This window comes from Oenanthe melanoleuca, chromosome 14, assembly GCF_029582105.1.
Source record: "Oenanthe melanoleuca isolate GR-GAL-2019-014 chromosome 14, OMel1.0, whole genome shotgun sequence".
NCBI classification, from domain to species: domain Eukaryota; kingdom Metazoa; phylum Chordata; class Aves; order Passeriformes; family Muscicapidae; genus Oenanthe; species Oenanthe melanoleuca.
The window spans coordinates 7240537-7264933 of record NC_079348.1 but is presented as its reverse complement, the minus strand read 5'-3'; the positions used below and the strand labels follow the sequence as shown (position 1 = coordinate 7264933).

Here is a 24397-nt window from a genome sequence, read left to right as displayed (position 1 = left end):
TTATTCTAAAGCTCATAATAAATACCCAAAGGATGACAGGATGGAAAGCTGATGGAGCTGGTGCAGCTGTACCAATATTCCAGGTCCTGCCTTGGCAGTGGGACTGACCCCAACCCAGGAGCCCTGGTTTTGTCCCTGCTCTGCACACTCTGCTCCCTCACCACACAATAAAAGCCTTTTCCTGGATTATTCCAAGTCTTGAAGCACTTCAACAATCTCTTTTATCATTAAATAGATCAGAAAGCCAAACACCCCAACTGCATAAAAGTGAGGAACTGTTTTGAACACATAATCAAATTCTTACACAGAAAGTTTGATTTTTTTTCCCCCAGAGATCTCAGTGAATTAACTTCTCACAACAAACCACAAGGAAGCACAATGCACTTGCAACTTCAGCAAAAATGTGAGTTTGCATTTTTAACAGCAGAGTTGCAAAGAAAGCAGAAAGTGAGACCAGTTGATTAAAGCTGTTTCTGGTTAGCAGGAAAAAGGCTTGAGCAGATTTCTGGCAAAGTTAAACAGTTTAGTCTTGGGGAGCCTTCCTCATCTTCACCCTTGATCCCTACAAGGCTGGTTCCCTTTTCTCTCTCTTGCACCAAATCCAGCCATTTTTCTGAACCAAATTCAGCCATTTTCTCTGATTTTGAAGTATCCTGAAATGTCCAAATGGCAAAGCAAACAGACAAGGTGAAGCTTACCTGTGTTACCAGGGGTAACCTGGAGAGAAACACCCCATGCCCTTTTCCCTATTCCAGCAGCTTCACTACACCAATAATGAATTCCTCTGGTGCTTTCCTACACACAACGTGCAGACAGAAGGAATTCTTGCCTGAACTCCTCATCTCTCTCACAAGAGATGAAGCTCAGTGAATGAAATCTGCATGAGGAAACATCTTTAACTTGCTGAGACTGACACAGAACCAAGGCCAAGCCACAGAGTCCTTCATAAACTCAGTTCAAAGCAAACAGCCCCACAAATCCACCTATAGGCAGGCTTTCAGCAGAATCCATTCACACCTCTGGAATGTAAAACTCCAACCAGGATTTGTCTGCACTGATAAAATGCCCTTCATATCAGCCTGAAGGTAAATATCTGCATAGCCCAGCTAGGCATGCACCGGAAATGTAGGAAAAGCCTTTAATATCAAGTGTGAAAATTAACATTAAGCATCAGCAGTTCACCAGACATTTGCATAAAATTTTAATTAACACTATTACAGGCAACATATATCCTTAGATTAGACATTTACTGTAAGTCACATGCATTGAAAGTGAGGTTTGGAAAATAGTTATTAATTCAGGCTGTGATGTGAATTTACAGACATAAATCTACATAAAAATATCCCTGCCTCAGGTGGGAATACACATACACCCCCAGAGATCTGCTCTCCTTGCTGTCAGGAATGGCAGAGGCAGGTGATGCTCAGGGATTTATTCCAGGAGAAATCAGGGAATTCTTACCAATCTGCAAAGGATCAGGCTCAGAGAAGGTGCTGCCAGGTGGTGAGTGAGGAAGAAACTCCCCCAGACAGACAGACAGACATCAACACAACCCCAATCCCAACAAGGAGTCAGCTCCTATTTATGGCAGAGAAAAAGGATTCCCATTGCCTGACACTAAATTCACATCCTGCTTTTCCTGAGATAGCTCATTATGTGTCTAAATCCAAGCCCACTGTGTTTTAGGAAGTCTCATTTTCCACAAAGAGCTCAGAAATCAGAAAAAACCCAAGCCCAAACCTTTATACAAAAATCAGGAATACAATGCAGAAAAAAGCCATTTTTCCTATACTAAATCCACACTAGATTTTCAAGCTTAACTAATTCTCTGATTTTTTTTTTTTTTTTCTCAGAGAACAACTGGCTGACCAGAGGGTTTCATTACCCTGCCTGTGATCCAATATCCAACTGCAATCCAAACACTGTTCCCAAAACCAAACAGGAAAAGGGGCAACTGTGCATTGTGGCCACTTGGAGGAGAGGACTGAGAGAAGACACTTGGCACCACACAGAAAAGCCAACAAGCAGAACACTTATTAGCTCTCTTTTGCTATTCTACAGCAGAGAAAACAGCAATTCATGGGAATAAAACAGCAAAATGAAGAGCCTGAAATTCCCATCAATGCCCTTCCTCAACTGTCAAAATTATTTAGGAAACGAGTTACAAATACAGATTGGCAAAGGGTTTGGAGAACAGGGTTAACTCCAGAGGAAAGGTTTCATTTCCATTTTTCACAGCTTAAATGCTTGTCTTCTTCAGTGTAATTTCTGAGGAGAGGAAATGGTTCAAAATTCAAAGTTTTGGAAGCTTTCCACTCCCTTTTACAAATGAGAGAACAAGGTCAGCTTTCACAGACAGCAGGTGGCCAAATTATTTCTTTATTTAAAGAGTTAATGCTGAAAGATAATTCTCCTTCAAATTTATGCATATTCATGAGTGCCAAGGTTTGATTCTGCACTGGTTTTACAGCCCCATCTCAGCCTCACTGAGGAAAAGTAGCTCCAGCTTGAGCAGACTTTCAGCAATAAATGAGATTTACAGACACAAATCTGGTTCTGTTTTCTTCTTAGCACCTTTTCCTAATCCTTGTCTCCTTAAATTCCCAGGATTTGAGTTCCATGGGGAGCTCATTTCTCAGAGTGCATGGGAAGGGGGGTGAGGAGCAAATCCCTGACCTGCCTCACACAGCAGCACCACCTGGCCATATCCTTTTGGGACCTGCCAGCCCCAGTTCCATTTGTGGGGTTTTGTCACCCCCAGCTCCATCAGCCTTTGTGGGGTTTTGTCAGCCCCCAGCTCCACTGGCCTTTGCAGCTGGAATTCCTGCCAGGGTGGCTGTAAATGTGCTCTGGCAGAGGGGACAGCCCTGCCAGACCTGCAGATCACCACTCACGACCCAAATCCGACCTGCACTGGGATCTAATTTTAGGATTACAAGCTTTGACAGCAGCTCTTTAAAAATAACACATTCCTCCTTCTACAGCCAGGTCAAGTGTCACCCACGGTGCCACCTGCACTGTGAGCACATCTTACTTCTTTCTTCATGCAGGTGTGCAGTGAATATCAGAATATTGCAGAATTGCACAGCAGTGTGAGGTCAGGCCATTAGCACTGAACCAGAAATGCCAAATGCAAATTAATCCAACAGGGCAGTGAAAATACCTCCCCAAACTCCTCAAAGGAATTTGTTCTCTGGGGATTACCTGCTTCAACAAAAGCATTTCATCTGTTTCCTCACAAATAGAGTAGAAAAAAAAAAAATTCCAATGTGTGCCTTGACTGAAAGGTAATAATCTGAAATAAATTCATCTTACCAAGTATACTTAATTGTATTTTCAATTGAATTAAGGGCAGCAGGAACACTTCTTTCATATTTTCCTTTTGGAAGGGAAGAGGATATCCAATATTCTTGCCAGAGGATGTGCCTTAGAATCTTTTACTAATTGGAAAAGTCCAGCCTTGTCACTTGGGCTGTTATGGGGTGACAGGCACCTGCTCAGGCCCTCACAAATCAGCCTGAACACAGCAAGAACTGCAAAAAATACCAGACCACAAAATGCCAGCTCCCAGTGCTTCTCTACAGAACTGTAATTTTTCAAATTCATATTCACCTAGATGTGTGCTCATGCATCAGACTCTGTATTTTGGGAATGTATTTTGGGAAGATACCTGCTACTTCAAATTACCCAATGATTTCATTAACTAAATTGATTTTGCACTTTTATTAATATGAAGCAGACGTCACCAAGTGCAGTTTCTCCCATCCTCCTACACACACCAGACATGAAACCACATTAATACACTCAGTAGGCCAGAGGCAAATGCTCACCATGACAAAGATCAGGGGGGAAAAAACAGTTTAACTCTCCATGTAACTATTGGTAGAAGCTGAAGGATTAATACTTTTATTTTATGATATGGATTTCTAAGGGAAAGGATTGTTCAAGAAGTACAAGATGCCAAGAAATACCTGTCCATGCATCCAAATGTTATTTTTTTCCATATTAATTAAGTGTGCTGCCTGCCAACACAAACTACAAGCCTGCAAAGAAAACAGAGATTGATTTAATATCCCACTTACATTCATCAATATCCATTCATGGCATAAAATTTCAAGTGCCTTCCCTCACAGCCACCAGATTTTGCACAATCATCTTGAAAAGTCAACACGTTTGAATACAACTAACAGAGCTGGTAATGACATCAGATTGCTTTAAACCTCAGAAATTCAGGTACATGAGTTGTCTGCTCATGAGACTGGAGTTTAGGGTGAAATCCTTTCCTGGGAGGGTTGGGAGGATTCCCAGAGAAGCTGTGGCTGCTCCTGGATCCCTGGAAGTGCTCCAGGCCAGGTTGGACAGGGCTTGGAGCAGCCTGGGAATGTGGAAAGTGTCCCTGCCATGGCAGAGGGTGGGACTGGATGAGCTTTAAGGATCCTTCCAACCCAATCCATTCTGGGATTCTGTGAATAAATTGTTATAAGATTGCAAAGTAAGAATCACATCCCAAAATCCTGGGTGCCAAAAGCTGGAGGAATGCTCTGGCCAAAGCCCAGGGTTCCAGAGCAGGATTTGCTGCCCAGCAGTCAGGCTCAGTGAAGTGAGGATGGGATTCTCCAGCTCCTGCCTGCTCCACTCTGCCTCCCAGCCTGGAACAGCCCCAGTGACCTGATCCAGCACACCAGGACAGGGAGGGCTGGGGCAGCTCACAGACCTCATCACCCAACCAATTAATGCCAAGGTCACTCTAATTACTGGAAAGAATCACCCCAAATAAGGGGAGCACCAGCCACTTCAGCAGCTGTCCCCAGTTACAGCTCACTGAGCAAAGCTGCACTTGGGAAGCTCAAACTGGAGCTGAAGTTGATGGTTTAGATCTGGGACTGGCTTCAGCAGGTGACTGTACAAGGACAGCAAACAGAGGTTCTGGGAAATCTCCTTTTCCTGCCTAGTGACACAGCAATTCCATCAAGAGGCCACAGAGAAGGAGGAAATTTGGTCCTTCGCTCTCCAAATTACCACATTTCATAAAATTCCATTTCATTTCGTAAAATCTTAGCCCTGCCCTTTTCCCACCCTGATCTTAGCTCTTCAACACCAAATTCCCTCTGACTCCTCCTTATCTCCTATCTTTCCATAATGTACACACCACAGTTTTCAAAATCCTTCCCAAACCAACCCACCTCTTCTCCCTCTTCCTATCAGACCTGTCTAACGTGTCCAGCACCACCACCTTAGCAGGAGCAATTCCAGAGGAGAGGTCCCAGCTGTGCCACCAGCAACCTGGATCTACAATAGATTCTGGTTCCCAGAAAATAGAACTGAAGAATATTGAATAATATAAAAATAATTTGCTTTGGTCAACTTCTGTGGTGCCCCAGTTTCTGATTCTGAGCTGTATTTTTAAGCTCAGCTTTGATGGAAGTGAATCACAAAAAGATTTTTTTTTTTTAAATATCAGCACATTTGACATAAGGATTTTGCCATATTTTTCTGCTTTCAACTTTTCAATTCCTTCATTCATGAACAAAAGAGAGTCATCCTTGTTCAACAATGAAAATATTTGTTATTACTTTATCATTATTTTGTTGATTTTTGTGGAATTAAGGAAAAAAAATCTGGTTTGAAAATGCCAGTGAATCCCACATTCTCCTATGCAAATATACAGAAATTTTCAGCTGTCAGCATAACAATTCCTCAAATTTTCTGAATCCATCCTCCAGCAGTAAAATTCTACCTACTCTTTTATCTATTCTGGATATTTAGACTGAAAATTATTTGAGTAGGAGGCAGCTTGTTCATTTCAAAGAGGATGACAAAGACTTGTTACTCAAAAGCATCTGTGCCTGTTCCTTCATTAAAGGTCATTTTCTTCCAGTCAGCTCTAGCAGGGAACATCTTCTACCCCCTCAGCTTTGATATCCTGCAAGCAGCAACTGGATCATGTCCTTGGGACTCCAGGTATCTCCTAAGGAATCCACATGACAAAAACAATACCTACCCTGTTTGCAAAGCAGCTGGTTGTGGCTTGGGATATACTGAATAAAATGCAATAAATCCCTTGTGGAGCACTGCTCCTCCCTGTTCCTCCCAGAGCTGCCTGGTGATTATTGTTCTGACCATTGTTTTCATGCAAGTCATTAAAAACATTCTCTCGTTAGATTTAGAAGCAGAACACAAAAGTGGTTTAAAAACTCACCCACTCCACTTTTTCTTTTTTTTTTTTTTTTTTAAGAGCTTTTCACCTAGTCCAAATGCACAGAAGAAATTCTAGCCCATTAACATCCATCAGAGAGCAGTAATGAATTCATCAATATTGCTCCAATCCGTGGGCACGGCATCGTGCTGAATCATTTGGTAACTACATCTGCAGCAGGAAGGGCTCACACAACCCTCCCCACCCTGCCAGCAGTCCCTGGAGAAGGAAAAATGAATGTAATGAGATGTCCCTGAGCTCTGTTATCCCTCTGGATGGGGTTGGTGGTGCCTCTCCACACCAGGATTCCCACAGCCATCAAATCCTGCCTGGAGCTGCTCCCCCTGGACACGTCCCTCCTTTGCCAAGCCACCTGCAGGCTTGCAAGAAGCTTTCAGTGCTCTTCCTTTCTATAAATGACACCAGGATTTGGTTTTTCCCTGCTTTTTAATGTACAATGCAAATATGTTAAGCCTTGAGTATTTAATTTGCAGAGGAAAAAAAAAAAAAAAACCAACAAAAACCCTTCCAAACCAGGTTACTGCAATCATACTGAACTGTGATTTTATTTTTTTGTATTTACAGAGCTATGGAGAGACAAACTTCTTCCTCCAGCAAGGAATTTTCCTAACAGTCAAAGTTTCATGCATAAAAAAAGCTAAAAGCTATCAAAATCAGCTAGTCTTAAAAGAAAATAATTCTCAAGTAACATGGAAGTTTAGCTGCCAGAAAAAAAGCCCATACCTGTGGCTGGAGTACAACAGTATTAAGTTACTGTTCTCACAACAAAGGAAAAGGAATCTATTCTTGAAAACAAAATAAATCAGCCTTAATGACACAAACAAAATTATCCTTAAATGTAGATTTAACTACTCTGCCTGCTTTGCCTTGCCCAGGGATGCCAAGGCTGGTGGGCTCTGCAGTTTTCCACCTCTAAATCCCTTCCTTGTGTTTACACTCTCAGTTCTAATGGTATCTCTAATTAACCCCAGGAATAAACAGGGGTTTGTTAAGGGAGCCCTTAGAAAGCAAGAACAGCTAATCCAGGTCTCAGCACCTCTGCTGCCTTAACCAGATGAGGGCTGAGAACATGCACTCACACATGTGTCTGCATATCCCCAACTCCCACGGCTTCACCCAATTAATACTATTAAATCTTTAATGCTTGGCTTCAAAGGCTTTTTTTTTAATTTTTAATAGCTCTCATAGGTGAGCACGAATGTTTTAAGTCTTTCTGCTATATTTTAAATAAACTGCTCTTTTCTTGCCACTTTGATGTTTGCCTTTCTGACAAACCTCTGCTCTGTGAAGCTGCTTCGACTTTGTTTTGTGTGCAAGGATGACATTACAAGCTCCAAAAGATATGTTAATCACCGAGCTGGAATCTGGGATTTTTTTAATTCCTCTCACCTGCCCTCTGGGCTGGGAGTTGGCACCAGAACAGCTTTCATCAAAACAATGAAACCCAGAAGGAGAGAAGAGGCAACTGGAGGGAGGGGGCTCTGATTTGCATCTGTTTAGCATGGAAGCGGCAGGCGGGGCTAAATTCTCTTTTATTCTGCTTTCCCATGAAAGGAGAGAATGCCAAAGTCACCGTATTTTATTTAAATAGTTAAAATAGGAGTTTTGACAAAAGACTGGAAGAATACTCGTTGTGGCATCTGAAGGCACATCCTTTTAACACGTTTGTTGGCACCGAATGTGTTTTTAATTCTCCCCTTCCCTCACTCCAGATACCTTGAGACCCCTTCCCACCTTGCCCTGCCCCATTTCTAAGTTTTGAATTTGTGAGACAAGAGACAAAGCTTTGACAGCACATTTCAGGCCCTTCTATAAAGCATAAACTACTACAAGAAACGGAGGAAAAAAAAACCAAACAAAAACAGCACAGGCTTTCCTCCTCCTTTAAAGTTTATGTTTCTTCTGAATAAGAAAAAGAAAACCCTTCTTAAAATAAAACTAAAAATCAGCATTTCCAGGGACAGGAAAAGGCACTATAGTATTATATACACTATCCAAGCTGACACAAAAAAGAAGAGATTAAAAGCCTGGCTGCAAGCCAAGGCATCCAGACACAATTTTGCACAGAGCAGAGAGAACAAAAGTGTTCCCGCATTCAGGATGTTGGAGCGTGTTTCCTGCACTCACACCTGAAAGCAAACAGCACTAAAAATCAAGGATCAACAGGTCCCTCACCCTCCAGAGTGAAAGATGTGCTCAGCTCATACCCTGCTTGATCCAGAGCATCTCCTGCAGAACAGACGCCCCCCTCATAAAGCAAATTAAAAACAGAATCATAAAGACAAGCTACAAAACTCTCCTGCTGTTCTTCCCTCCCCAACATTTCAGCAGATCTCCCATCACCCAGAGCACTCCCCAAAATCCCAAATCTCCAGCCATACAGCACGTCCTGACTTTTACAGCCGATGTAAATATTCCTGGAGGCATCCTATGGTGGTATGAGGATGAAATTAAATATACACAGACACTACTGGTTGGCAGACAGACACCAAAATGGCAATTGCAGCACTCAGTGTGTTTAAAGCAGCAGGCCAGGCAAAAGGAGATTATTCACTAGGTAGTCAAACGTAAAAAAGAGCCAGACATTTCAGTCTGTCTCAGTGTCCCACAAAGGGGTCAGCGATTTGTAAATTTTAAACACAACACTTAAGCAGTTTTGCAGACTAAAAATCCTTTGATGATTTACCTCAGTGCTTCTCTGCAATAAACCAGTTTGAAAGTGATTTTGCTGTAGTTGAGCTTTTCTACTTCAGCTTCTCAACAAGAATTCTGAAAGCCACGTCAAACCAATTATAAACATTCCTGTATTTTACTTCCTTATTAAAGCTTCCCAAGAGAACCAGTAAACATATAAACATAAATATCTTTCAGAGGAGTCACCCAAGTACCAATAAAATCTTCAGAAAGCAGCTGCTTTGCTGAAAAAGTATGAAAAACTATGGGCTGCATAATCATAGCCTGGTGCAAGGACAGTCATGCTGTTCTTCTGAGCAGCAGACAGAAATTTCTGTCTTTAAAATATACATAAATTGAAAAGCTTCTCAAAAATTACAGTATTAAATATTGATTTCTGATCTGCATTTGCATACTCCTAAGAAAAGTCGTCTGTGTCACCTATGCTGTTTATCTAAAAAACATTCCAACAGAGGCATTATCTTGACTTTCTGAGAAACTCTTCTAAATTGGTAGACAAAGTTTAACTTCATGAACTCTGCTCAACAACAGCAGCAAAATATAGTAACACTTCTCATAGGTAATAAGTATTCCATCCTTAAAAAAAAAAAATGACTGCAAGCAGCAGAACACTGCAAGAAGCAATCAAACCCCTGCAATAAGGCAGGATGGGCTCAGAAGGGAAATATTTCATTAGATAACATAACAGAGGGGAGTTTATGCTTTCCAGTGGTCATTAGAGAAAGAGGTTTTCATCAAATAATTAAATACCTGGGCAGGGGCATTTTAAAGATGCATCAGATCTTCCCTGGATCTGAATATGGAGGGTAATGCCTGATCAGGAACCTCTAACCAGACATCACAATCCAGCAATGGCACAAAATGAGAGGGTGTTTCTCTGATTAATTAAGTCAATCATTAAAAATATTAAAGTTCTGTTTTTCAAATGACAATTGAAGTGCTTTCCATGTGGCAGAGCAAACAGTGCCTGACCATCCACCACAGAACAGGCATGTTAAAACAGCTCTGCAGATAAGGATTAATGAATGATCTTCAATTCTGCCTCATTTCATAGGTTAGAGCAAACATCTCTGCCTTACTGCTGTTGTCACAAGCCTCATCCCTGTCCAAACAGAGCTGAAAGTCAGTAGAAAAGCAGCTTCAGCAGCAATTGGGTCAACTGATTTGGCTGAAGAAATCCTCATCACTAAAAAGAAAGAAATAAATAAAAATCAGAATGACAAAGCTGAGGTGATGCTTGGGGTCAGCAGCACACACGAGGAACCTCCTGGGAACAGAATTCCTACCTAGAGGGAAACTTTTGTGCCTGAGGGATTCTTTTGTGCTGCCATCTCAGGGGAGGAAGTTACCTTTCAAAATACTTTCTTTGGTCTCTCCCAGAGGAATATCAGAACTTTCTGTATCAGTTGTTTCAGTGGGGTTTGTCCCACAAAGGTTTTACTTGTGAACTGCACAGCTCTTACACCAGTGAGCAATTTACTCAAGCGATTACTCCCAGTGGACTCAGAAGAACTGTGTGAGAAAGAAGGAGCTTTGCCAACCTAAAGGTTGCACAATCAGGGGGGGAAAAAAATACAAACCAGGAAGGGGGATAAATTGCAACTGACAAAAACTACAATCAAGAAATAGCTGGTGACAGATTGTTATTTAAGTACAAGGAAGTGATTTAAACAGGAGCAGTTGTAATAAGATTATACGATTCTCTATTAAGATTCTTAAAATGTCTTTGTTCTAGCAAAGCTCTGAAAAGACCATTGCCCTTGCAGAGGTTCAGAAACTACTAAATTGATGTTAAGCCTAGAAATTAATATGATTTGGGAGAATGAAGATAAAAATATGAAAGAACATCCCAGACATCATTAGTACCCAGCCACCCGTGCTGGTATTTTTCCCTAGCAGGGGTACCACGTGTGTTGTAGCATTTCTTGGTGGCAAAACTCAAACCCAACAAACAGAAGTAGGGAGCTTGCTGTGCCTGGGTTTCTGCTTTTAAATAATGAAAACTCCTGGGCTGATTTTAGAAGCCATCACATTATGTAAGTGACATCTCCAGAAGGGCAGGGAAGTCTCTCTGAGGTTATACTGGAGAGAGATTAAATCAGTGTCTGGCTGCTGAATTTTAGCCATGACCCCCAGACTCCACCATGTATTTTAAGTCATCAGCTCTAAAACGACAGCCCCCAAAACTGGATATAACTCCTGCAATACTGAAAAGCAAACAAGGCAAAGGAGTCTTCAGATTTTTATCTGGTAGGGTGAACACAAAACATCTCTAACTAAGGTGTCTGCTGTGGTTTTTAAACTAATGAGCAGCTTTGAACCTTCCAAAAAAACCAATTTATTACTTAATTTGTACAAGTATTGTTCACTGAGTGCTGCATTCTGAGAAACAGAACAGCTTCATAAAGCTAGGTGTGCCCCAAGACTGCAGAAGCAGCACAGAGGCCTTCTCCTGCCTAGGTCACCCTCCAAACTCTCCTGGATCTCATGACCATGTAGGATTTATTATATGATGACATGAAAGGCTCAGGGACTTCAGACAACGTGGCTAAAACAGCTCTGGGAGGAGTGGCTAGAACAGGAGCAGGGGGCAAGGAAAGGCAGGAGCAGGGTGGAAGGAGAGGCAGGAATAGGGACAGGATGGAAGGAGAGGCAGGAATAGGGACAGGATGGAAGGAGAGGCAGGAACAGGGTAGAAGGAAACTGCAGAGGTCTCAAGCACATTAGATTTCAGCTAATTACCCGAGGCAGCTCAGGGAGCTCCACTTGAAAACAATTCCTTGAAACATATGCCTTGAAAACACTTCCTATGGATCACAACAACAAAACAAGAGTGAGTCTGAGATTCCTCCAAACTTCCCCCAGCCACCTCCACCATTAAACAGAGCCAAGGGGAGCCTCCAGGGCGGAGCTGCATCCAGGCCTGGGCTGGGACTGGTTTTACCCAGCTGCACTCCCACTGCCAGTGGGGACCTGTCCGAGCCTGAGCTCCTGCTGCTCCACCTGCACAGAGCTGGATTTTGCAAGCCAAGGCACAGGAGGCGTGAACAGCCCAGGCCTGACCTTGAACACAAGCTCGAGGCACCAGTTAGAGGCATTTATGTTAACAGCCCTGGGTGATAGGAAACAGAGAGACACACTATTAACAATTAATGCAACACAGGGTATTGGCTCGGAGATCAATTCGAGTTCATTTTAGTTACAATACCAGAAAAATGAGCTGAAAATTATCTATACAGAAGAAAAGCATCTCACTAGCATAATAAATCAGTTATATTTCCATATAAAAAGACACAATGGTGAATTGCAAACTGAATTCTGCAGATATCTCCAGTGATACCAACAAACACAAAGTATTTCTATACTGATTTTTTAGTTGGTATCATCCTTCTTACAAACACCACTATTAGGTATTTATATAAAACTCATGCTTGGTAACTTAAGCCACTCTCCTTAAACTCTGCCTACAACCACTGGTGATCTACAGAAAACACCACAGAACCTTCTAACCCAACTACTTTGCCTTTATCAATGCTCTGGAACAGCATCATAAAAATCAAGCAAACCCCAAATTTGGAAACCAGAGACAAAACTGTTATTTGTCAAATGATAAATAAAGAATATTAGCTTTCCTGGAGCTTTCCACCTGCTGCACCGCCCACCAAGAGGCTCAGCCCAACAGCCACTGAGTTCTGGATCCATCCTGAAGCCCACAGCCTCTGAATTCACTCTCACATTCAACCATTCTGAATTCTTTCTCCACCCAGAACAGCAAAGCAGTCGTGTAACAACCAGCTAAACTGATTAACTCAGACTTTTTAGGGTCTGTTATTCAGCACAGCCCAGTCTGTACTAAACCTGGAGCACACCAGCCAGCAGACCTACAATCAACCCCAGCAGGTTTTATTCCAGAGGACAGCAATCCATGTTGTTCTCCTCCATGGAGTCTCCTGCCTCCTTAATGAGCAGCCAGGCTACTGAAACACACAAAAACCTGCTGTTCTTTGAAGCACTTAAGCCAGCAGGATGCTGGTACGTTTCGATATTTTCCCTGCACAGATCAGAGCGAGGTGAAGTGGGAAAAGAACATTACAGGCGTTCCTACAAAGCAGGCACATTTCATTTTCTATTAGCAACATCCCAAGGGACACTTTAGCACTCTGCAAATATGGCCCTGGAAGACTGGGAAGTTGCTTCCTGAGTACCAGTCATTAAAGAAAGATATTAGAGTAACTTATATTCCTCTACACCAAGCAAAAACCAGAGTCATTTCCCATCCTACGTACGAGACCTAAGAAAAGCAGGATCAGGAACTACTCCTTAATGTATTTCCCCTAAACTGATTATCATTTAATGATTTCTCTCTCTCTCTAAAGGAAAAAAAAACCAACCACAGAAACAAAACCCCCGATTTCTGTATCAAGAGAGACTATCAGCATTTTTATGAAGCAACAAACTAGGCTTTTGGCATTTCCCAGCAGTGATCCAAGATTTGAGGCTTCTTAAAAGCTCCAAGTTTTAAAGCAATCAAATGGCTGACAGCTGGAACAAAACTAGCATGATTAACCAGTTATGTAAATAATGATGTGGTCAGTGCAAGCTGAATTCATTTCTGCTGCCTGCGTTATACTGGACATCAGATGTTTGTGAACTCTTCATTAAATGTGACTGTAGGAATAATGGGAGTAAAAAACCAACATGAACATCACCACCCTGGCTACCTGACAGTCAGGGATCTCTCCTCTGGCCCTTTCACAATCATCAGCTAACTCATAAACAGCACTTTTTTAATCCAAATATTACCCACCACTGCTTAGCTTCTACCTAGGGAAGAAGTCAACTACTTCTTCTCAGGAGACAAATCCATGGAGAGACAGAGAAAGACGGAGAGAGGTGATTTATTTACAAGGGCTTGGAGTGACAGGCCAAAGAGGAACAGCTTCCTACTGCCAGTGGACAGGGTTAGATGGGGTTTTGGGAAGGAATTCCTGGCTGTGAGGGTGGGGAGGCCCTGGCACAGAATTCCCAGAGAAGCTGTGGCTGCCCCGAATCCCTGAAGTGTCCAAGGCCAGGCTGGATGGGGCTTGGAAAAACTTGGGAGAGTGGAAAGTGTCCCTGCCACAACAGGGGTGGGACTGGATGAGCTCTAAAGTACCTTCCAACCCAACCCATTCTGGGATTTTAAGATCCTGTGAGTTCTACATCACATTTCTTAAAGGCTGATAATAATTTTCATTCCTCAGCAGATGTAAAAGTCAAGCTGCTGTGTCAGAGGAGTGTTGTGACACAGAGGTGATGTTGCAGAGTTACCTCATGGAATCAAGGAAGTTACAATCAGCACCCCCAAGTCAAACTTCCTCAAATGGAACCCACAGTCAATTTGGCCTTATCAGAAATCACCTTCAGGAATGCACACTCATGGGTCATTTGTGCTTGATAATTTTGATAACATAGTTAAATATTTAATATGGGTAAGATTATCTCTGACATTCTGTCGAGCTAGTGTACCATTACCTCAAGCTTATAAAGGAAAATGTACCTAAAGTTTTGATTCTTCCCAACAAAACTCTATACTTGAGTTTGTTCAAAAATAACACATCTGAGAATCAGCCAAGACAAACATACTTAGAAGTAACTCCTAAACAGACTGCATTTTGCTAAAGATACCATTACAATATATTTCTATTTCTAATTTTAAAAAATCATTCATCCCACATGTCACACCCCAACAATACAATTCCCTATGACCTTGTGTCTCACAAAACACAGCAACACACTGGAATTATGCAAGAGTTCTGTATTACCATAAAGCACATATTTCAGAGGAGAGAATAATAAAACTTAATCTCGTGGCCTGATTTGCATTTTGAACTCGTCAAGTCAGACTCTACAGCCCATAACATCTGCAACAGCTTCCCAATCCCAACAAGTCTTTTAGGCCTCCTGTTGAAAATGGATGAGCATGTAGATAATTCAGGTTTTCTTAATAGATGAGAACAAGAAATCTGTCCAATTGCTGTAAATCTAAAATCTCACTTGGCTTTTCAGATCAGTGTCGATAGAGAAGGGGGAGGGGGAAGCATTACACACCCATAAAACTGAGACCAAACGCTACCAGTTTTAAAGCCTTAGAGCTTTAAATCTTAACATGAATATTTTAACATTTACATTAAAGCCTTACGGCTTTAAAATAGGGGACTTCCATTGTGGGCAGCCTGTGATAATTACTGTTTCAATATATTTCACAGCAATAATGTAATACAGATCGCTGACTACCCAACCCTAATCTGTAGCATCACAGGTACTGCAGGTAAAAATTTAAAAAAATAAAATAAAATAAAATAAAAATATATAAGTATGTATCAGTGTAAATATATAGAAGGAGAGAGAGAGAGAATATCACAGAAAATCATTGAATTATTAGGGTTGAAAGGGACCTCTGGAGATCATCTAGTCCAACCCCCCCTAGATAAAACAGACCCTCACAAATTATTAAAAGCATTCATACACATCACCCAAACAACGATATTACCGAAAATACAACAAAACAACCCCCGCGCCGCCACGATGGAGCCGAACAGCGCCGGGGCGGGGGTCGGGCAGGGCGCACCGGAGCCCCCCCGATGCAGCGAGCCCCCCGAGCCCGCAGGCCCCGCCATCCCCCGCAGCCCCGGGAGGCCCATCGGGATCCAGGCCCGAAGCCGGAGCCGCGGGGCCCGGCCCGGCCCCGCCGCCGCCCAGCCCAGCCACCCACCGGCGACAACAAAGGGCCACCGCGGCCCCGCGCCCTCCCCGCGGGGACCCCCGGGGGCCCTTCCCGCGCCCACCCCGCGCCCCGCCGAGGGCCGAGGCGGGCTTGCGGGGGCTGCCCGCCCGTTCCTCCCCCCCTCCCGTGCCGCAGCCCCGCGGGAGCCGCGCTGACCTGCGGGCGCGGGGCGGGCGCGGTGTCCCGGTGTCCCGGTGCCCGGCGGCCGCGGGCTGCGCTTGACACCCACACGCACCATCCAACATGGCGGCGGCGGCCGCGGGGAGGCGGCGGAGGAGGCGGAACCGGCGGCCGCGCGCGGCCCCGAGGCGCGGCCGCGCTGAGGGCGGGGGGGACGAGGAGCTGCCCGTCCCCTCCTTCCCTCCCTTTTCCCTTCCTTCCCTCCCTTTTCCCCTCCTTCCCTCGCTCTTCCCTTTCTTCCCTCCCTCCTGGCGCGGCTCCTCGCTGCCAGACCCGGCGCCAGTGAGGAGCGGGGCAGGTCGGCCCCCTCCGGGCCGGAGCTGCTTTTGATGGGAGGAGAGTGCCTTGGGGTGCGCCCTCAGTGCCCTGGGGTTCTCAAAAACATGGGTGAAATAATACAAAAAAAAGTCTGTCGTACCAAATAACCACATTTATTGGTGAAGGAATACTTTAGAGAAGGGCAGGGCTCGCTCTGATGGAAGGAGAGCGCTTGGGGAGCGCCCTCAGTGCTCACAGCGCCCAGAGGGCCTTCAAAAACCTGGGTGCAATAATACAAAAAAAAAATCTGTCGTTATAAAATAAGCAGATTTATGGGTCAGGGAACGCTTTTGAGGAGGTCTGGGGATGGCTCTGATGGAAAGAGAGCGCTTGCGGAGCCCTATCAGTGCTCTAAGAGCCCAGGAGGAGCTGGTTTCAGGGCTAGAGATCCACCCAAAATTCAGGGACAAAAAATACAAAATAATAACGAAATAACCGCGTTTATGGGTCGGGGTACACTTTAAAGCAGGTCTGGGGCTGCCTTTGATGAAAGGAGAATGTTGGGGGAACACACTCCCCCTCCACACTCACAGCAGCCAGGAGAAACTGATTTCAGGGTGGGGTATCCCGCAAAAATCGAGGTCCAGCGTGGGCTGTCAGTACCCAAACCAGAATCATAGCATGAATTAGTTTGGAAAAGACATGAAATCATCAAGTCCAACTTGTGGCCAAACACCCCCTTGTCAGCTAGACTGTGTCACCGAGTGCCACATCCAGCTTTTCCTTAAACACCTCCAGGGACTGTGACACCACCCTTGGGCAGCCCATTGCAGTATTTAATCACTCCTTCTATGAGAAAATTCCTCCCGATGTCCAGCCTGAACCTCCCATTGCCTCACACAGCACAGACACTGCACTTTCCCCCCTCCCTGTGAAGATGCCAGTATAAAATAAGCACATTTATGGCTAAGGGGACAGTTTATGGACATATTTGTGAATTGCCATGCTGGGTGATGAAGGGGAGCTCAGCAGGGACACAGAGGCACGAACGTGGCAGGAGGAGCCGGATGGTCTGGGTGGATCAGAGCACACGTCCTTCCCCTCGGGATAATGACTAAACCTGTGTCCGGCATCATGGGCTGGAGGAGGTTGCTGGTCCCATTGTAGTCCTCCCTGAATATATTTGTTCCCATCTTAAAACCATGAGACAATTCAAGGAAACGGGACGTGGCTGCTCGGGAGACAGTCAGGATTGGTGTGGGCCAGAGGAGAAGCTGGCTAGCAAAGCTCTGCTTGGATCACTGCTGGCACAGGGCAGTGCTGCTGGTTATTTAAAACCCAGATTCCTGAGGAATCGTGCCTTACAAAAGCATAAGAAAGCAGAAATCCAAAAGCAAAATCCAGTTTGTGAGTCACTGCTCTTCAGTGAAAGGAAGGTCAGGCTGAGTGCTGTGAACTTCATCAAATCCTGGAACAGTTTGGGAAGGGACCTTAAAAATCATCTTGTTCCAAACTCTGCCAGGGGCAGGGACATCTCCCACTATCCCAGGTTGCTCCAAGCCCCATCCAACCTGGCCTTTGAAACTTCCAGGGATGGAGCATCCACCACTCACAGCCCAGCCCTTCCTCCCATGGAGCCACTATCAAATCTGCCACAGATTTGAGGTTTAAATACAGAAAAACGGGGACTGCAGTGAAACACTGAGTGAGCTGCACTAAAAGCAACTTGTTTAGAAATGCTGCACATTCCAATGCCTTGAACACCATCTGGGAGCCTCCGAATCTTCTGCAGTGAGCTGTTATTCTGGCTTAGCTGTTAACCTTGAGCTAGGCAGGATTAAATTCTGGGTGAAAAAAATACGGAATCAGCACACATCTGATGGTATCAGCAGAAGCTGAAAGAATACTTCCCCCTTTTCTTCTTTGCAAGAAAACAGCAATGATGGAAACCCAATGTTTCTGTGCACATTCATTAATCCTAATGGTCAGGTGCTGACAGGTCTGAAGGAGGAGAATAAAGCTCTTGGTTAAAATAAAATGAGAAGAACAAGATTGTTCCTGATGCCCTCTCTCCTGCCTTCTGGGCAGACAGCTCTCCAGAGCAGGAGGCAGCTTCCTCTCCATTCCCAGCTCCATCCCAGGTGTCTGTCTACATCATTAAGTGTGCAAATCAGCAAACCCAGCAAAAATCTCCTGCAGCTGCCACACTTCCACCAAAAAACTGTTTTCTGCCAACTAGATCGAGCCCCTTAGTGCGCGTAAAACAAGCCAGCCAAGCAAAATCACTTGTTTTTTGATTATTGCATCCTTGTTAATGCTTTAAACTGTGGTGTTCCTGCTACCCTAGGCAGGTACATGAGTGGTAGAGCTGCACCAGAGCAAAGTTTGCCCAAGCTGCACAGGGATGTTCCCTCCTGGTGGCCTCATGGCAGTGAATTTACATCTCTTGTTTCATATTAGCAACAGGAGGTCACTGTGTTTGTCCTGTGATTTTAAAGCCAGGAACTGGTGTAGAACACTTCCCACTGCAGCCCTGCCCCATCCCTCTCTGGATGTACCTGGATATTGACCTGATCCATCTCTGATCTTCCCAGCCACAACATTTCAGCTGCGTTGGCAGAGCCAGAGTCCAAGGCCGTGATTCCCAGTCTGAGTTGGGCACAGGAGCTGTGGCACCACCCTGATAACCAGCAGAGCAACCCACATGCAGAGGGCAGCTCACAGACTCCCAGGATATCCTTGGAATATGGAAGGGACTCGCAAGGAGCATCAGTTCCTACTCATGGTCCTGCACAAGACAGCACCAAGGATCAGGGACACCTTTCACTAGAGCAGGGTGCCCAGAGAAGCTGTGGCTGCTCCATCCCTGGGAGTGTCCAAGGCCAGGTTGGACAGGGCTTGGAGCAATCTGGGATAGTGGAAGGTGTCCCTGCCCATGACAGGGGTGGAACTGGAGGGTTTTTGAGATCCCTTCCAACCTAAACTGTTCTGTGATTCTGTGAATCCCACCCTGTGCCTGAGAGTGCTGGCCAAACACTCCTGGAGCTCTGGCAGCCTTGATGCCATGACCATTCCTTGGGGGGCCTGTTCAGTGCTCAAGCACCTTCTGGGTGAGAAACTTTTTCATCATGACCTAAACTTTCCTGTGCCCTCAGGACCTATCACTGGTCACCAGAGACAAGCTGGTGGCAGTGGATCCAGCATGTGGGAGTAGAGGGACTTTTGCAAGGCAAGGAGCAGGAGGATAAGGAGCAGGAGGATAAGGAGTGGGATGTCTGGAATGTAGGAGGCTCTCCCAGAGAAGATGAGGAAGGCACATCCTCCCCCAGCTGCCCTCACAACTAACCTAGGGAAGAGCAGCTGCCAGGGAGCCCCAGGAGGGCCTGTTCCACAGCCATAATGGGAATATCACCCACGTGGGGCTGAGCACACCACTAATTAGCTGATGAGTTTGTTCCAAACGTCTGGCCGTGGTGCGAGGGACAACAGGAGCAGCACTCTGAAAAGCCCCGAACAGTGACAAGTGCATTTGTCTCTTGCCGCTGACCCCAGCCCTGCATTAACAAATAGGTCACAAACAACGGTGCTTTGCAGTGATCTAATCCCCCAGCCATATGTCGGCTGCCCGAAAAAAACACTGCCCAGAGAACGCCCCAAAGCTCTGCAGAAATCCTGAGGAAAACTCGATAAATATATCCCTGCCGTTTGAAATTTGATTTCCTCACTCTATTGTTCCTCATTTCCTGAGAGCTGGCTTGGTGGATCACATTTTCTGCTTCTGTCTCCAGTGCTTGTAAGCAAACAAGACTGAATCTCATTATCCTGATGCATGGCCCTGGCTGCCTGCAATCCGATCTCTAAATCACAGTCATTTTGCTCCATTGCTGATTTTCCTTCCCACTCCTAACCTGCAGGTCTTCAGAGGAATCGATGCGGAAATAGAGACGAGCATCACCTAATGAAGGTGTGTTTAATGTTCAGCCAGGATTAAATAGCCAAGTGAGAAACTGCCTCGTGTCTCAGGAGGTTGGGCACCCTCCACTCCAGTGGCAGCTGGAGCCTCCCAGCCTTCCTGGGAAGCCACATACTTCCACATGGGGTAAATGGGGACTTCAGTCCCTAAGAGCCCAATTTGGGAAATCTGCTAATTAAATAGTCTGGGCAAACACAATCATCATTGTCCTTAGAGCCAAAGCAGAGAGATGTTTCTCAACAAGCACAGACCCTCCCTGGAATTTTCTGAGCTGTCTGCATGCTGCTGACAGTTATAGAGAATATATTCAGATTATACAACTTGATGTTCACCCCGGGTTATTCTCTCCTGGATTCATGAATATTTCATTGAAATATGCAAAGTCTGAGTTACAGTTTTGTCTGCTTCAATTAGACACACGGATCCACAGGGTCTGCAGCCCTACCACACTTCCAGAGTTTGTCTACAAGGAGAGGAGAACCAAAATAAGAGTTTAGCTCCCATCATATTTAGCCTGGCTTCTTCAAACCTCTTTAAAGAAGGGAGAAAAGCAGGAGGATGGGAATGAGGGAGAGTAGAGCCCAGTGAGCCTGTGCCTGAGTTCAGCTGGAAGCAACCCAAGCTAATCAGAACAGAGCCAGCAGGAGGGGGTTCGTTCCCTTCGTGATGCAGACAAACTCGTAGAACTGTTTCCAATGCAAATATTCCTTTTGACAAGTTCAAAATTAATACACCTCTAATATGGGTATTCAAACCAGACCTTTTCTGAACACGTTGGCAGATTCATGAAAACAGAAGGGAGAATGCAAGCCCAGCACATTCTGATTTTCTCAGAATGAATGTGCTCTGACAGTGCAGGAGGCAGTGACGTTCGAATGTGCTTAGTTCTAGTAATTACCAAGTGTTGTGTTTCTTTAGAAGCTGGAGCTGTTCTCCTCTGTGGGCACCTTCCCTCATTCCTTTCTCCTTACTGCTCTGGAGGTGCAGTTTCTCCCATGCCACAGCAAGAAGCCAAGGCTACTGTGCTGCTTACATTAAATCCCACTGAAGCCTCGGGGTGAAATTCCACAAGTTTTAATTGACCTAAGTCAGGGAGTTGTGGTTCCTGCCCTTCCTCCACCACCTCTTCCATTCCCTCCTTGCCACCAGCACCAGCTTATACCACCTGTGGTGAAGATTAATCACTTTTTTGGGGGTGTGTTGCTTCTCAGCCAGTTCAGCTCCCTGAACCAGCTCACCAGAGGCTCAGATCAGCACCCACATCAGCAGAAAAGAGAGGTCAGGGCCATGCAAGGCCACACCAACTGCTCAGGACATATTTTTCTGGGTTTATAGGACACAAGGAACACATTTGACCTGAAGAGCCTGGATCTGCTGCTTGTTTCCAGGCTGGGAGCACTCACCCATTAGGACCATCTGCACAGTTTAGAGTGGCAGACTCAGGCCCAGCAAAGTCAGGCTCATTTATTGTTACCATCTGGCTCCCCAAAGCAAGACACCAAGGCAGAGCCTGTAAGCTCCTGCTGGAGCATTCCCTTTTGCTTGGTACAGTTTGTTCTATCCCTCTTGGTTTCCTCCTTGTCACAACAAGAGGACTTCCTGCCAGGATGGAGCTGATGGACAAAGTCACCCATCAGAATTCCTCCTCCTCATTCCATCAGCCACCCAAAGAATGTCACCCAGGGAGTCAGAGCCTCCCTTTTGCCCCAGGCCCATGCTCAGACTGATAGAGGCTCCATAATAACCTCCAAACTGCAGGATGACCTGTGCAGTTGCACAAGGATCTCACGTGGCCTGGGATTATCCTCCTCACTTCTCCCAGCTGTTTCTAACCTTGGAAAACGCCCTGTGGGGTTGGCCCTGAGGAACGTGCCAGGAATACACTCCTGGCTCTGCAGAATCCTGTGGGATTTGGGTCTGCTCTCTCCTGCTGGGACAGGGATTTTGGCTAGTCCTGGCTGGAAAGGGTGGCAAAGACTTTGTACACTTTGGGGGAAATGATGTGTACCTACAACCAAGTACCCAGCCTGTGGCACTGCTGTCATGGTACATGGTCCAGCAAAAGGAATTTCATTTTTAAGCAGAAAACCCCAGAAAGCACCACCTTCCCCACAGGAATCAGATGCAGCAATCCATCCACCCCTTACCTAGGGAGAATCAGGGGCACCAACACTGAAATCAGCATTATCACACCATGGTGTGGTGCTCACAGAGGTTTGGGGCATCACTGGGACAACTGGAGCTTCCTTCACATGTGCTCTGCTCCCAGAGCATTCCATGCCTGGAAAGCCACCTCAGCTCCAGCCCTGGGAGCTGAGCTGCACAGCTACAGCCAAATTAGCTGTAATATTAGCTGAAATTTCAGAGCCTTGCTCTCAGACACAAAGATGTGACCCCCAAAGCAGAGCAAGTACTGGGAGCTGCAGGTGTTTTATATCTTTTAACCGGAGATGCTGGAACAGTGCTGCCACATCCCTGGATTACAGCTGGATGCCAATCACTGAGGGGCTGGTAGCTTTCCCCCTTGACAGATGAAAACTGAGAGCTGTCTGTTTGGTTTGTGTTTGCACAGCATCCAGCCAGTGGCTTAATTAGTTGGCCCAATTTCTGGGTTTCTGATTCCCACTTCTGCAAGTAACTTCCTCCATTCCCAGGCTCACAGAGCCAGTTCAAACTTTCGTATCTGCATGCACAGTTGTGACTCCAAACTTGTCCCTGCTGCCCCATCTCATCCTCAATAGGGCTTCCCTCTGTAAAAAACTCTAAACAACACTGCAGAGCTGTAAATACATGGTCCCTGTGTGATAAACAAGGAGATTAAAAAAATTCACCAGCTGGGCTGGAAGAGATTCATGACAAGCCATCAGGACTCCACAAAGCAAACAAACTGCACAGCACTGCAGGCAAGAATTCCTCCAGAACGTGTTCAATCCCAGCATTATCCAGCCAAGCTGCTCCCTGGATCAGCCCTGCTCTGAGCTCCTCAAAAACTTGGAGGAAGGAAAATGTCCCTCTTCACCAGCAGCAAGTCTCAGGAGCCATTTGAGCACCTTAGCCAGTCAAGCAGGTTATAATTGGCTGTAATTAATACTCCTACAAGCTTCCACATTCTTGTGGACTGAGATGGAGAAACACAGGATTGCTCCCTGACCCTGTGAACACGACAGGAAGGCAAAGGGGTCTGTTGCCTTCTGATTTTTAGAAATCAGACATCTCTGATAGGAGAAGTTGAGAGGCAAGCACCAGCACTGCTGGGAACTGGCTTTGCACAGCCCCATCTTTTCTGGGGCACAAACCACAATAACCTCAATCAAAAATAACTGCAGAGCAAGTTGCTACACACAGCAAGTTTCCCCTGTCCCTCAAGATGCTTCCACGTCACTCAGAGCATTTTGGGAAGAGCATGGGGTGCAAACCATGCACAACCACAACAGATTTTAGTACTGAAAGTGGCTGTTGGTGAAACATCAGCTGAATAATCAACTCCAGAAGCGTGAAAACTAAAGAAGCCCAAAATGCCTGATGTCATGGAAACCCCACATGTGCCACCAGCACAGGAGGAAAGGTTTGTGGCACCTGCACAGCTCAGCTGGGAAGTTCTTTGCACTCAGCAGGATCTCCAGCACTTGGGGAGGAAGGGCTGGGCTGTGCAGGCCACTTCCTCTGAGAGGCCACCAGCTGACCCTTAAATAAAAACTGACAGGCATTTCCACACCAGCACCCTGTGCCTTGCTTTTCATTGCAGGCACTGTCTGCATCAGCTTTTCCAGCTTGCACTTGAGAGGGAAACGTGAGACTCCAGAGTTTTCCCTCCAGGCAGGGCAGGACCTCTTGTTTTGCTCTGAGATCAGAGCCTGGGGGAAGGCAGGGAACTGGAGATGCTGTCACTCAACGGTGCCTCTTTCAAGATGCATCTTGCAGACACAGCTCCAGTTTGGGAGGTGCCCAGAATTGCTGAATGCAAGGAGAACAGTGTGGAATTCTGACTGCTCACTCACTTATTCCTCCTATCAGAGAATCAGACTCGTTTGGGTAGGAAAGGACCTAAAAGATCATCCAGCTCCAATCCCCTGCAATGGGCAGGGACACCTTCCACCATCCCAGGGTGCTCCAAGCCCCATCCAACCTGGCCTTGGACACTTCCAGGGATGGAGCAGCCACAATTTCTCTGGACAACCTGGTCTAGTGCTTCCCCACCCTCACAGGGAAGAATTTATTCCTAATATCTCATCTAACCCTGCCCTCCTTCAGCTTAAGGCCATTCCTCCTTATCCTATCACTACACACCCCTTGAAAAGTCCCTCTCCAA

General features: G+C 45.5%; 1 protein-coding gene across 7 annotated transcripts in view; it reads right to left on the bottom strand.

Moving 5' to 3' along the window:
* The window catches only part of EPN2 (epsin 2), a 54656-nt gene that overhangs the window by 26442 nt on the left and 3817 nt on the right, over window positions 1-24397 (bottom strand). For 2 of the 7 annotated variants that reach the window (XM_056502972.1, XM_056502974.1), the window contains exons 1-2: window positions 11654-11713; window positions 9991-10097 (exon numbers count right to left, since the gene is read on the bottom strand). The exons of 2 other annotated variants lie outside the window; for them this stretch is intronic. The gene's annotated coding sequence lies outside the window, so the exon portion shown is untranslated. Of the gene's footprint in view, window positions 1-9990; window positions 10098-11653; window positions 11714-15833; window positions 16025-24397 lie in introns of those variants that run through there. 3 more of the 7 variants (XM_056502975.1, XM_056502969.1, XM_056502971.1) reach the window with 3 other exon arrangements.